Source organism: Pyxicephalus adspersus, chromosome 1, assembly GCF_032062135.1.
Source record: "Pyxicephalus adspersus chromosome 1, UCB_Pads_2.0, whole genome shotgun sequence".
In the NCBI taxonomy this organism is placed as follows: Eukaryota; Metazoa; Chordata; class Amphibia; order Anura; family Pyxicephalidae; genus Pyxicephalus; species Pyxicephalus adspersus.
Genome location: NC_092858.1, coordinates 33732420 through 33747018, shown reverse-complemented (window position 1 = coordinate 33747018; position 14599 = coordinate 33732420). Strand labels below are relative to the sequence as shown.

At 38.8% G+C, this 14599-nt stretch overlaps 1 protein-coding gene and 2 long non-coding RNA genes across 3 annotated transcripts in view; 1 reads left to right on the top strand and 2 right to left on the bottom strand.

Annotated features, from left to right (window-relative positions):
• Nucleotides 1–495: 495 nt before the first annotated feature.
• MAP3K12 (mitogen-activated protein kinase kinase kinase 12) overlaps nucleotides 496–14599 on the top strand; it is an 82675-nt gene continuing 68571 nt past the window's right edge. Inside the window, exon 1 of the mRNA XM_072406104.1 lies at nucleotides 496–754. The gene's annotated coding sequence lies outside the window, so the exon portion shown is untranslated. The remainder of the gene's footprint in view (nucleotides 755–14599) is intronic.
• On the bottom strand, nucleotides 5046–5959 carry LOC140326995 (uncharacterized). The gene is made up of 2 exons (XR_011919958.1): nucleotides 5545–5959; nucleotides 5046–5433 (listed from the first exon to the last, which is right to left on the bottom strand). It is a non-coding gene; the product is annotated as an uncharacterized lncRNA (long non-coding RNA).
• LOC140326989 (uncharacterized) lies at nucleotides 9448–13933 on the bottom strand. Its single transcript, XR_011919957.1, has 2 exons — nucleotides 12214–13933; nucleotides 9448–9999 (listed from the first exon to the last, which is right to left on the bottom strand). It is a non-coding gene; the product is annotated as an uncharacterized lncRNA (long non-coding RNA).

Sequence of the window (14599 nt, the reverse complement as noted above, 5' to 3'; positions counted from 1 at the left end):
CAGTTTTCATACACAATATTACAACATCTTAGTTATACCTAAATAGAATTACAGCTATATAATTGTAAAACCTGCCACAAATAGATTAATTTCTATTCTTCATTTCTGTTTTGGATAAAAAAGGGTTACATCTTCTATCAGTTTTCTTGCGTATTTTATACTGTTTACTATTTTCCAAAAGTAAGTGTTTGACTTTATATATTCCTTAATAATTCTGTATTGTATCATATTTAAAGCTTTTATTTTAGTATATCTTTTATTGTATATATTTATGATTGCAATATTTGTGATCAGTAAGCAGATGGATGAATGAGGGCAGTAGAAGGAAGGGAGTTTATAATGGTGATGATGCTGCTGTCCTTGGTGCTGATGCTGATCAGGGTTAATGTGCAGCCTGTAGCAATGTGGTGCTGAGCCAGGGCGTGTCTGACCTCCATAGGGATGCATTGAGAAATGGGAGGATACTGGTCCATGGTCCTCCTCTCTCTCCATCATCCTCCTACATCCATCCACCCCCCACCAAAAAAAGCAGTGCAAGCACTGGGCTTCATCAGTCCTTCCAAAAGGGAGAATTACAGGGTCTCAGGGCTTCCCATCCCCCTCCACACCCAGTCTGATCCTCTCTCTTCCAGAGACTACAATTAGCCAGATGGGGACTATGCAGAAGCTGTGACAGGAGGCCCTGGGGATAGCAGACTCCTGCACTATTGTGTAGGCAGAGGACCAGGAGAGACAGACAGAGGCTGTGATTAAGGTAAGGGATGCAGAGATGCTCCATCTTCCACCCTCTTCTATATGCAATCTGCTTGCTATGGCTCCCTTCTACCTGTGTGCATACAGACATATATACAACCATGCATCTGTTGTGTTCTCACTTATTATAGTAAGATGATGTACAGTCTGCATTGTGTGTCTATCCAGTTTATTGGCTGCTAGGCCTGTTCTGCACAGATGGCTGCATAGTTCTACCTACTCATCTAGAATACATAATTTTTAATATTAACACATGGCAAGCAATGGATTGTTACTGCTATCCTGACACTGACCTTCATAGAAGATTAAGTTTGCATGTGCTGCTATAAGGACCAGACAATATGGACATTATAAATATGCACACTCATTCACATGTACATTTATTTAGCCGATAGCTGGAAGATTACCATACATCAGGTATAAAGATAACTAGGTAGGACAGACACAACAAAATGGACTCAGAGAGATGCAGCAAAATGGAAGGATAATGGCAGTGGGCAGCAAAGATAAATTGCCTGGAAGATGGATGAAGGGTTATGCAAAACTGCAGAGAAATAGATATCTGCCAGATTTATTTTATGCTAATGTTATCAGATGTGTAGAAGCAATTCTATAACATGATGCTGCTAAAGAAATACATAATCAATAGAAGACAACCAGCCATAGATTGCAAGGATTTATAATTGATAATGTGAATCATGGAGAGTTAGTAAAAGGTAACACTTCTCATTTCAGCATTAACTGTTTCAATCACACAGAATTGCATTGATGGGGTCTTTTTTCCCATATTTTTTTTTTTTTTTTTAACTTGAAGACTGCAATTCCAGGACTAACCATAAAGGGGCACTAGAAGTTCATTCTTAAACAAGGGGGGTGTGGTATTTGGAGGTGGCTACTCACAAGGCAAGCATGGTTGTATGGCCACATATAGGGGTGTGTGTGTGCACATGTGTGTGCACAGCACTATGCTGTGATATATAGCCGTGGTATGACTGCGGGGTAACGGCATGCATGGTTATGTGTATGGCCATGGACTGGCTTTTGTTCTATGTGGCTAAGGTGACGTAGACTTTTTAAACTTTATCTATGACAGGTTGGTGCATATCTTTGGCTCTAGTAGATGTGAACCCTGAATAAAATTTATTTGGTTTGCTATAATTGATTTCTAAATAAATGTAATATTATGTTTTTCCATCCTGTGTTGCACCCCAGTGATGCTGATTTCCTGCTGCCCACTTGTTGTCTACATACACATCATTTGTATGGCATTTCTCAGGGTGCGTTACCCAATGGTAACAACATTGGACCCATGCCACTTTGTATAACAGGTAGTACCTGATTAAGGACCTTCATGGCAGGGTAATTTTAAATATATTAATATACACGTTTGTATGCTAAAGATCATATTTTAGTAATTGGGTTTACCTGGACATTGTCTGTATTCTATATTCATCAGTTATAATTCTTATAAGAATAAGTGTTATAATATATTAAGTGTTCTTATAAGTAAATTTTGTTAAGTGCATTGCATTAATTACCATTATCATTTGATGCGTCTTGTTGAATGTAAATGTTATGTATATATATGATAGCATAGGTATCAGTGTGTCACAATGCTGTTATTGCATCATTCTTAAACAGAATGTTCATTGTTCATATGCTTTTGGCTTGATGTGATTGTTTAAGTAACTGGTTTTGTCATTTTGCATTTTAAATTGGACAGTGCTGTTCTTCATTTATTTTTATTTGGAAGCAAATAACTGCATTTTATGTTGGTGAAGTATAATGTTTTTGTATTGGTACATAGTATGATCAGTGTCCCATGTACGGGTCTGTATTTTGAGACAGGCTTGCAGGGCAGAATGGACATTGCACACTGATGTTCAAAACTGCGTTACTATGGGTGAATTTGTATAGAAGTTATCAGATTTGGAAAAATGTTTTTGATGTTTTATTGTTGAAATGCTGAGTGTCCATTGTTAATTCTCGTTTCATTTTCTTAACTTGCTATACATACGTATATCTCTCATAACAACATAAGATTCAAAAATTTGCAACTACTGCTGAGCTATTGACTATCATGGGAGAACCTGAGTGATCCAGCAAACCTGGGATGGATTTCTTAAAATATTTTGCTATTAGTTGGCAAAAAAAAATTTAATCCTGGACCAGATCCATTCCAGGTTTGTTGAATCACCCAGGTTCTCGGATGGTAGTTTATCTTTCAAAGTCTTGGAGAGCTTTAATAAATCAGGCCCATGTTTATTTTCACTAATGCTACTTTTTTGAATACATGGTTTGCTCCGTGTTTGATTTTGTAGCATGCTGGAAAATGTATTCATCAGTTAGCAATTAGCTGTTATCTGTTTCACCCACTAGTAATCATTAAACAATATACAGCCTAATGCAATACCTGAATCTTTAGAATCTTAAGGTAGTTCCATGAATGGTGAACAGTGAACTGGTTACTGAACTCTGCTCATTATCACCATTTTTTTACTGCCTTCCAATGCACCTGTGAAAAAAATGTATCAACTGGCATTGCTGATTTCCTTTCGAAAATTCTACATGTCTGGCTGTTGCTGGCTTCTATATTTGACCAACCCAAAACAAATATGCAAAAGATAAAAAGTTTGCATTTCTTATCACAATACTTTTCTTGGGTCAGTAAGTCGGAAATTATTGATGCCTTTAGCAAGATAGCCAGGGTACTAGCTAAGATCAGTGTCAAAATTTCTTTAATTAGACCATTTAAGTCCATTTTATGAAACATTTTGATAGAACTGTTAGGGCAAGATGATATTAGAATCTATAAGAAGTGTGTGTGTATTTATATATATCACTGTCTTGTTTGGCATCACTGGCTGAGTAATGTTCCTACAGTTGTAAAATGATGACGCCGTGTCTAGTATTGTATTTATGTTTACAAAGTCTAGGAGTATGCAGATCTTTTGAATTTTGGCCTCTGTGGAGCTAATAATTTATGTGTATTTATGTGGCTAGGGTAGAATTGCTGAGCACTCACAGGCATGGATCAATGTTTATCGATTATTAGTAAGAAAACATTAGGTGACAAATAATATGAAAGCCTTGAAGAGCTTAAACTGGGCGGGAGGAGAGAGACTCCCTGAGTGATGAGGTTACACCAGCAAGCTTCCCATGTAAGCTCTTAAGCATGGGTGGGGGGCCCCTACTAAATCAATTACTCCGGGCTCTTCTTTGTTCTCCGCTCTGCATTGCATGAATTTCTGTCCAGAGAAGACATCAAACAGTATATAAAAAAAGGGTGCATTTTTTGAAATCTGGAGATCTCTACACCATTTGAAACATCTCCCCAGAAAGTCAGCCAGCAAGTTCTTGGGATTTGATTGTAAACACTGTGACAAAGACAATAGAGATGGGGCCACATGTGCTGATACCATCCAAAAGCCCCAACTGCCCCACACCACAACTAATCAGCCAAATGTTCTACTGTTCTTAGGGAAGGATGGAGGATGAGAGCACAGCCAGAACTGTTTCTCAAAGACGGGAAGGGGGCCAATGGAGAGCACAACATGTTCAACAATTATTAAAATGGTCAGCTGTCTCGTATCTGTTGGTCCCATTGGTATGCAATGGTTGATAAAGCCAGCTAAAAAAAAACTATAACAGATACTTTTTTAGGCAATCTCAATTAGGCTTATGGTAAAAATGCATAAGCAGAGGTTACTAAAACCCTAAATTTGCATGTGAGTCCTCACTGACCATTAGAAGCTCTGAATCTGGTGGACCCAGGCCAAGTTTAAATTTTCCGGAAAAAATGTGATTTGCCTATACTTCTGGATTTACGAAGATTCCACTATGTTGTATTGACTAAAGGTAACCTCTACAAATGCCTAATTTTTATCATATGGTCATCAATCTCCTAAACCTCAGTCACAGATTCTTGCTCTCCTGAATATATATATGGTCATCTAACCAGCCCTGGGCCACTGAAAAGTGAGAATTAGTGCCAGTGAACATTTCCTCTGTCCTCTAATTGCCATAATAAACATTTCAATGCTTTGTGACCAGTGCAAGAGTTATCAGTGAAAGAATGTATCTTTTATTATAGTTTGAGCAGCAACACTGGTGATGGATGTTCATAGTAGCACTGAAAGTGTCCACTTTTCATAGTCCCAGAAAATATGAACATTTGCCTCTGAAGTCCAATTAGATGACTTGCATGTAAAAGCACAATTCTTGGCAGGCTGTGTGCATGTAATACAACACAAAAGGAGCCTGGTGGACATCACTAGAACATGAAAATAACACAATATTTGTATTTATTTATTTTGTATTGCATGATGTAACAAGTAACAGTAAAAAAGAAAACTCTGAAAAACATGATATAAATCATGAAGATATTAAACATCAGTAACAGCATAACACTGCAACTGGTAACAAATGAGAGTCACAATATAAAGCAGATTAAATCAAGGACAATAAGGTATAGAGTCCAGTTGTACCGGAGGGTTTTGGAGGAGAAGTCTAGTAATATACGATATAAGATATTATAAGATGTAAAAAACCTTGTGACTTGTAGTTCCTTGTCCAAAGAAGCTTCGATCCAGTCCATTAAAAAGAAATACAATAATTTTTCCTTACAAAAGTTTAGAGTTAGATCAGGGTATATCCATTTGTGTAACATAGTTAATATACCTGTCTGTATTAGTCTGTCATTTGCAATCCCTATTTAATGTACAGCTCTGCGTAATATGTTGGCGCTATATAAATCCTGTTTATTAATAATAATAATAATAATAATAATACCTAAAATATCACAATATATTAACAAATTATATTCAGGTGTTATTAGTAGCTGTGTTATATAATGCATATAAAGATATATTCTATGTTCTTGCAGGCCATGGGTCTTGCTATACAATTCTAGGGTGCAGCAAACACACCTTTACATAGGAACACAGGATTCTCATTACTGGATACTTATTCTACCAAACAAATGTCTTCCAGCATAGTTCATATTACCTTGTGTTTCAGGGACCTATAGTCATTTTATTTCTCATAATTTTAAGTACAACTAAACCTCAACAGGATAACATTTAAATTACTAAAGCTCTATATATTAAACAGTTGTTTTTCTTAATTAGTTTTTGTTAGTGCTCAGTGCTCCAGCCTCTTTTACCCAATTTCAGTTTATTCACATTTTCTTCAGAATTGTCCACCATGAGATGTGGAAGTGAATGGTGGACCATGCCTACATAATGTATAAGCAGGGACATTTGTGGTATAAACCAAAGGCAACACCGTAGCAAAAATTGAGATTTTGGACTAATTGCAGTGACACATCTTACTGTGTAGACAGATCATGATATGAGGCAGAAGAAGCACTGGAGAGAGGATGAAGTCACAACATGTCCTCTTTGTCTATGAGTGGTGGCTTGGTCTGCAATCCTGCAGAGATTGGCATCATATAACGATATGTCTCTCTTCTCTGTACTCTCCTGTGATTCCATGGTGGTGCGATGACACCCTTTATCTGAAAAGGTATAAATGGCTCTAGGCACCATTCCTCTTGGTAAAAGACTAATGCTGGATCATTGATAAGTAAGGGTGCAGGGGACCATTCTAGAGTTACGATGAGTATAGCAGCTGCTTTGCAGAGCATTGAATTCTTAAACATTATCCTAAACCTGGACTTAGGCTTTAATAATAGTTATAATTATGATTGAGGATTTTCCATATTTACACCATGTACTAGTGATTTTTTACTGACAGCTGCACATAATTCCACTGTTGGTTTTTAGGGATAATGTGAAGGACAACTCACTGCATGTGTGGTGGAACAAGGCTGGCAATGTGGCAGATGCCAGAAAAGCTGGTATATATGAAAATTCATGAGGACTATGCCAGCTTTTCAAATATTAATTTGCTTCAACAGAATGGCACAGTAATCTTAAAACATAGAAACGTCTTGTATTTGCTTTACAGTACATTAGTGAGTCAAAAGTGGTGTGTCCTTGTTTTTATGCAAATTGCAACAATTTGCACTTTCTGCTACCTGCTTCTAATAGTGTTGCAGTATTTTTACCCACAGTTTATTTAAAGTGTCAGTTTTCTGTGGATTAGGCTTTATATTTGCTAGTTACATTAGCTTGTGTCATTTTTCATATAGCATGACCTGCAGACTCTTGACTCCAGGTTTACCTCCTTCATTGCTGTATACATTCTGCTCCTGCCCAGTACTATAAGGCGTGATTTGTAGACATTGTACCTTTATTTCTTGTATCTGAAGGAGCCAATTACCTGTAAAAAAAAACCCTGAAGCTATTCCCGATTCTTCAATGCAAACATTGCAGTAACCTTTAGAAGTATATAAGGATACAGTATAGCAAATCAAACAATTTGTAGAGTAAAATCAGAACACCATTATGGAAATCATGCGCCAAATTAATTTGTATGTAAGAGGACCTCTATAAATATACTGGCATAGAGATAAATCTCTGCTCCCAAATCTATTCAGGTTGTAAGATTTACCTACATTATGTATAGTAAAACCATTGTGATATATGTGAGGCTGCTGTAAAATGCAGAAGAAGCAAAACAGAAGTGTTGATTCTTTAGAAGCATTGCATGCTTGTCAATATGATACTGTTTTAGACTGATCAATGTTCCAGTATCATTCCTCTAATTAAATAAGCTTGCTTGCTACTGATGTCTTCTTGGCAACACCAACCTGTTTTGCATTAATCTGCTGTTTCTAGTGCATAAAGATATTATCCTTGTGTTGTGATTGTACAAGAAACAGGGTTTTGATGGTGACTTATTTTCTTGATGATGAAATTCAAATATTGTACAATTGTGTCTTCAGAGACTCAGGGTCTAATGGATCAACACACAAATGTGGCCATATATACAGAAGAGACCGTACAGGCCAGTGCCTCGGGCAGCGGGCTAACATTTAGCAGTGCAATGTTTATTTGGGTATTTTACTTCTTTATGTCCGCCCTGCTTTCTATTAGAGGCCTGATAATCTGCCCATCATCAGAAATGATGGGGAAAGGGAAGGCACAGTCAGCAACCTTTACTATCAAAAGAGCCATTTTGCCTCCTCTTCCACTAAAGAAAAATAGTCTGGAGCCGCAAAACATGACACAGTTTATAAACTTTTAAAAGTTTTAATATCTTTTTAATTTTACCTGTTACAACAAGTGTGCATGTGAAGGCCTACTTTTAAATAAATTAAACACTGAACTATGCCCCTAGAAGCCTCCAGCTTCTAACGTATCATCCTGTTACATTAGAAGCTGGAGGCTTCTAACGTAACAGGGTAGATTTTTTTTGATGGGCAGAGTTCTTTATGTTCTGACGATGCCTTAGCGATGAAATTTTAAGGGGTGTTAGCCACAGGTGTCCCCCACTTGCTCCTTTAATTTTGTTCACCTGTACCCCCCAATCTTGAGTAATTGGGGTTCAGGTGCTAGAAGCCTCCAGCAATGTGTAACAGGGTAGATTATTTTGATGGGCAGAGTTCTTTATTTTCTGACGATGCCTTAGCGTTTCAATTGTAGGTGGTGTTAGCCATAAGTGTTCTATTTTGGTCACCTGTACCGCCTTCCCCCCGTTCCAGAGAAATTGGGGTTCAGATGCTAGATGTATCCAGCAATGTGTAACAGGGTAGATTTTTTTGATAGGCAGAGTTTTTATGAATTTTTAGGCGGTGTTAGCCACAGGTGTCCCGTACTTGCACCTCAAATTTTTTTCACCTGTACCCCCGTTTCCAGATAAATTGGGGTATAGGTGCTAGAAGCCTCCAACAATGTGTAACAGGGTAGGTGTTTTTGGATGGGTGGAGTTTTTAGGAGGTGTTAGCCACAGGTGTCCCCCACTTGCACCTCTAATTTTGTTCACCTGTACCCCCTTCCTGTTCCAGAGAAATCGGGGTTCAGGTGCCTCCCGCAATGTGTAACGGTAGATTTTTTTGATGGGCAGAGTTCTTTATGTTCTGATGATAGCCTAACAATTAAATTTTAGGGGGTGTTAGTCACTGGTGTCCCCCACTTGCACCTACATTTTTGGTTTTGTACATCTCCCCATTCCAGAGGAATTGGGGTTCAAAGGAGGGGGATGTCATTGTACACACCCATTTGTACACGCCCCGTGGTAGATTTATTTCACTGGTAGATTTTTTTCATTGGAACACCGGATAGGGAATCCCCCTCCTCCGCAGTGTCTTGGGAGGAAGGGGATCCCCCATCAGAGATCTCCCCGCGGCAGCCGAAGGGAGCCACAACAAGGAGGCTGAAGAGCCGCATGCGGCTCCGGAGCCGCAGGTTGCAGACCCCTGGCCTAGAGGCTTCACAGGATAAAGGGAGCTTGTCTTTTTAGCATTGAGGTGGTAGATGGTGGTCTGTGTAATGACAGCTCTACAGAGTAACAGATGTCATCATGGTGCCACCATCAAAATATGCTTCTTTTCATGTTAACAATAAACAGAATAGGATCTTAAATCAATGCAATCAGCTGCAATCATCCTCAATGCACAGCTTTTGTGTCTTCATACATTCCCTATGTAGTTTCTCAACCACTCACTACAGCCGCCCCATTATTATTATTATTATTATTAATAAACAGGATTTATATAGCGCCAACATATTACACAGCGCTGTACATTTAATAGGGGTTGCAAATGACAGACTAATACAGACAGTGATACAGGAGGAGAGGACCCTGCCTCGAAGAGCTTACAATCTTTTAATAAACCCATATGTAGCATCTGAACAGTGGACATGGTTCATTGGCATGATTAGGTGGTAACTGCACTGCAACCTCACCACCTATTAGAACTTTAAGCCTTAACATGGGTCACGTTCATAGGTCAAGGTGCAGTAATTTAGAGCAACCTAGCAGAAAACATTATTTACTCTGTTTAAAAGCTGTAAACTTTCTGATTTTTGATTTATAGTATTTATAGTCTTTTAGACATGATAAGTATTCTTCCATCAATGAGCTCCATATTGGTCATACTTAGTAAGGTAAAGTACAGTAGCACATAGAAATCAGTATTCATGTGTCATTGCTCTAATTGTTGTAAACCAGTGATATAATAACACGGATTGTGATAGTCTCAATCAGGACTGGGTCCCTTACTCCAGAGGGACTGTAGGGGCCCTCGTTGGGACCACTTTCAATGTTATACACAGAGTCAGAAGTGGGTTTCCTCTTCCGTTGTCTTCCTTTTTCTGGTTCTGCATTAGATGACGTCATCTGTCAAAGGAGTACAACAAAGGAAGACAAAAGTCAAGAGCATCTCTGCCAGCTCCATTTACAACAGTGCAGTTACACTCATGGGTGAGATTCTGAGGGTCGGCACTAAAAGAGGTCTGGGGGCTACTGATGTGAATGTAGGATTCTGGTCCTGATGTAATAGGGGGGTCCTGATGTTAAAGGGAGAGGACTTTGATGTGAGGTAGAGAACGCTAATGTAAAAGGAGAAGCTGGGGATACTGATATAAATGTGGGTCTGGCTGTAAATGGGGAACATATCTACTGTTTTGTTAGGATTGGACAGGCTGGGAGTAGGTCAGCCAAGGACAATCTTATGACAAGCTTGAAAATGATCCTCTGCTTAACAAGAAAGTCATTTGACTATATCATCTGTTCTAGGCAGGTGTTGTCTACATATCTTTGCACCTATCATACCCCCAGAGTATATATACTGAGTATATACTATATATATATATAGTAGTTATATAGGACCCACATATTATTCAGCGCTTTACAAAATTCATAGTCATTTCACTAACTGTCCCTGAAAAGGGCTCACAATCTAATCTCCCTACCTCAGTCATATGTTTTTAATACTCTAAGGTAATTTTGGTGGGAAACCAATAAATACAACCACAAGTTTTTGGGATGTGGAGTGCCTGGAGAACCTGCAGACTTGTCCAAAGGACAGGAGGACATGCAAACTCCATGCAGATAGTGCCCTGGTCAGGATTTGAACATGGGACCAAGTGCTGCAAACGTGCTAACCTCTGAGCCACTGTGTATGGAGTTGCATGGTACCAAAAGTGAAGGCTCTTGTGCCTGTTTTGATTAGTAATTTTGATGTTGATATCTCTACTTCAGTCACTCAAAAAATGCACCAAGCAAGCATGGGTTGCCATTCAATTAGTCAACCAGTACCTATACCTTAATACCCATTACCAAAATAGTAATGCTGATGATAACAACTCACCAGCACATTATAAGACATAAAAGCAAGGTTAAGATATAAAGCTGTAAATTAAGGCATTAACAAATATATTCAACAAGATCATTCAGCTGTATCTAACAAAAAAGCCCCAATCTGCCCCTAGGTGCTACAAACTGTAATTGAAGGACACATTCAGGTCTATTTATAAAGCTGTGAATCTGACATTCACTGAAACATACCTTCATGTATTTTAATGGCAACCACAGAATGTTTCAGTGAAAGATTCACTACTTTATAAATAGCCCCCATTAGCATTGCCCTGTGGGTCTTGACACCAAAGTGTCAACAACAACCTCCTTGGCACTGCAACCCTCTGCCAGCAAGGCCACCTGTGCCTTGCAAATCCGGAACGCCCACGGACATGCATTCATCTTTTAATTAATCGGAAATAAGATAGATTGTACCATGCTCGCCTCTCGTCTCTGGGCACCTTAACTATTGAAGAGCCTAAACTATTGGAAATGCCTATTTTTTTTTGCTGAAAACGTGGTAAGATTTCAGCTAGATCATTTCATAGTTATATGGGCACTACGCTATCTACTATAGAACTACAAGTCCCAGTATGCCATGTCACCTCCAAGGTTGAATGTATGTAGATACCTTTGTAGCTGCATCATTTATTTGGAGTTTAGTTTCACAGATCCACTAGTTATCTATTACAGCTTAATAGTATATTGTACCTTATGGCACAGTATATGCAATTTGTATAAATATATATGGTGAGTTTTTTTTGCATTACAGCATTATATGTGTGTATAGAGCTTGTCAAATAACAAATGCTCTAACAAGGTTACCCGGAAAGTGGCTGGAAAGAATAAACACAAGCAGCATATATTATTAAGTAACTGATACATTTTGGGATGCAAACTTTTTAAATCCCTCAGGGCTTTGTTAAGCAATATGGAAGAAAATAGACCAATTTTCAAAGCTTGCTCACCAAAAAATATATATCCCATGAAAATCACTGCCCACATTTTCACTTCTCTGTTACTGTCTATGGCTAACACAACACAAATACTGCTAGCACGGAGAGCAAGAGACTAGAAGTGATGTTTAAAAAAATATTTGTATGTGTTGCGTAAGGATATTTAGTCTTCATTATTAGATTTTGTCTATTATGTTTGAGGTATTGCCATAGCAATGAACAATTCTTTGATTTAGGTTTTTATTTCTGTCTGTGGGTTTAGCGAAAATCGAAAGTCAAATTACAATTGACACCATACCTGGAGCACACAGTGTGTTGTGTTCAGACAAGGATTTTCTGCATGGCGTGAATCACAGTGTACAGGTGTCCATTGCTCCTGTGGATATAGCAATACACTCATACAGGCTTATTTAATAAAGCAGTGAAAAGACCAATATTCTGTAACCTACCAATCAGATTTTACCTATGCAGTGAAACTAAAAATGTCATCATTTAACAAACCCCCTAGTTGGGTGCCTTCAAAGCAGGTGCCAGCCAGACATGGTCCCAAAGACACCCCAATCCAAGAAAGATAGACTGGAGGTCCATTGCAAACTATAGCTCTGATTTAAATATCTTTATTGCTTCAGGGGGAACAGAGGCCTACCTGAACCCTTTTACCTATAATAAGGTATAGGGAATGGTAAAGGTTGGCATAATTTCCTGCACTTTTCAACTTTCTTTGTTTTATTTCATAGGTTTGATTATACATGCACTTATATCAGTATACGTTATATCATCTACAACCCAAGTTGTACTGAGACTTTTAGAACAGTGTCACAAATGCAGATGTGCAGAGCTGCTGATGCAGCATGCTGATATTCGGATACACATGCTTCCTCACACACTCCCCCCACTTCCAATTTATTACCACTTAATGCGTCTTTTCCCTCCACCCTACTCCTCCTGACCAACTCCCTTACCAGCCTTCCAATAATGGTCCGAAATTTCTGTGATAGGAGTATAGGGCTGCCTGGCGGCATCCTTTGATTGGATGAGACAAACATAGTCACAGACCTTGATTGGCTGTTTAAATATCCAGCAAGTATTCCTATTGGAGGGTAATACCAGCCCATGTTGCATAGTACTGTTGAGAGGCAAGGAGTGACTCTGTCCGGAGTCTTGTCGTTGCGAGGTCGGTCCAGGGGGAGGAAGGCGGCTGGCAAGCATCTTTTATTTATAGTGTTTGGGTGCTCTGCTCTCTCTCTCTCTCTCTCTCTCTCTCTGGCTCTTCTCATAGAGAAACTCTGCAAAATTCCTCCCCACACTGAGCTCCAATCATCTTACATCTTTCCACCACACCTACCAATAAGAAGACTCTTCATAATAAACAGCCAATACTAGCACTTTGGTATTGGTGGGCATAGGGGGTACTGAATGCTGATTGGTAGAAAGAAGCCGGGCACAGGTGTTGCTGAGCAATGTTGGGAGGCAGAGCGAGGATTTCTATTTACAGAGATATACAAAGCAAGTTTTTTTTAAAGGTAAAAACTTCTTTCAATTTCCTTGACCAGTTGGTGTGCACTTGTCAGGGCAGAGCAGCAATAACCCTTTCACTGCTGTTCATAAACTCATACATCTCTCACATGTCTTTGCAGCAGTCTCTGTTGCCCCCTTGACCTTCAGATTCTTTTGAATGAACATCAACAACACAGACACAATGGGACACAGAAATGTCATTAAAAAGCAATTTTACTGAGCCCCAGACAACTGGCACATAGTAAAAGAGCAGCATTTGTAAATGAGCAGCATTTGTAACAACTGACAAACAGTTGGGAGATGCAATCTTTAAAAATTATTAGCACTTAGTGTGAAGATTGTAACAAAATGACACAGCCGATAGAAAGCAATCATGTCTTTACGTTGAAATAATTTACTTAGCAGTGCAATTTGCCAGGAGAGTTAGTGTAAGATATGGAAAAATGCAACAAAACCACCTTAACACCTTGTAACAGTCCCAAGGCAATTCCAGGCCACTGTACACTTATATATCACTAGTGATATCCTAGAGAGGTCCATGGCTTGCTCAGAGTTGGATTTATGGTTGTGCTACCCTGAGCACACAATTATTGTTGACCTGAACCTATTCCAGTCTGCATAGACTTAGGCCCTGATTTACTAAAGCTCTCCAAAGCTGGAGAGAATACACTTTCTTTAGTGAAGCTGGGTGATCCAGAAAACCTGAAAATTGATTTCTCAAAATCATTTGCTATTTCCTAGCAAATGTTTTGAATCCTGGACCAGATCCATTCCAGGTTTGTTGGATCACCCAGCTTCACTGATCAAAGTGTATTCTCTCCAGCCTTGGAGAGCTTTAATAAATCAGGGCCTTAGTATCAACTTACAGTCAAACAAGGCACACTTGCTCCATCAACTGAGGCTGAAAATGTTCTTGCTGGGCCATCACCAAGAAACTGACTAGAAGAGTGAGCAAACTTTCATCATCTTCTGCTGTCTGTTTCTAAATGTATGGGCCCAGACTAGGTAAGTAGTTTTAGACAACTGCAGCAATTCAAGCTTTCAAACTGTGCAGGGAATGCAACAAAGCAACAATGAGGATGAGAAACAAATCTATCAGTTTACTTTATGCAAGAAAGGAAACAAATGTAGCTAAAATAACTCATAACCAATGTAATGCAAAGTAA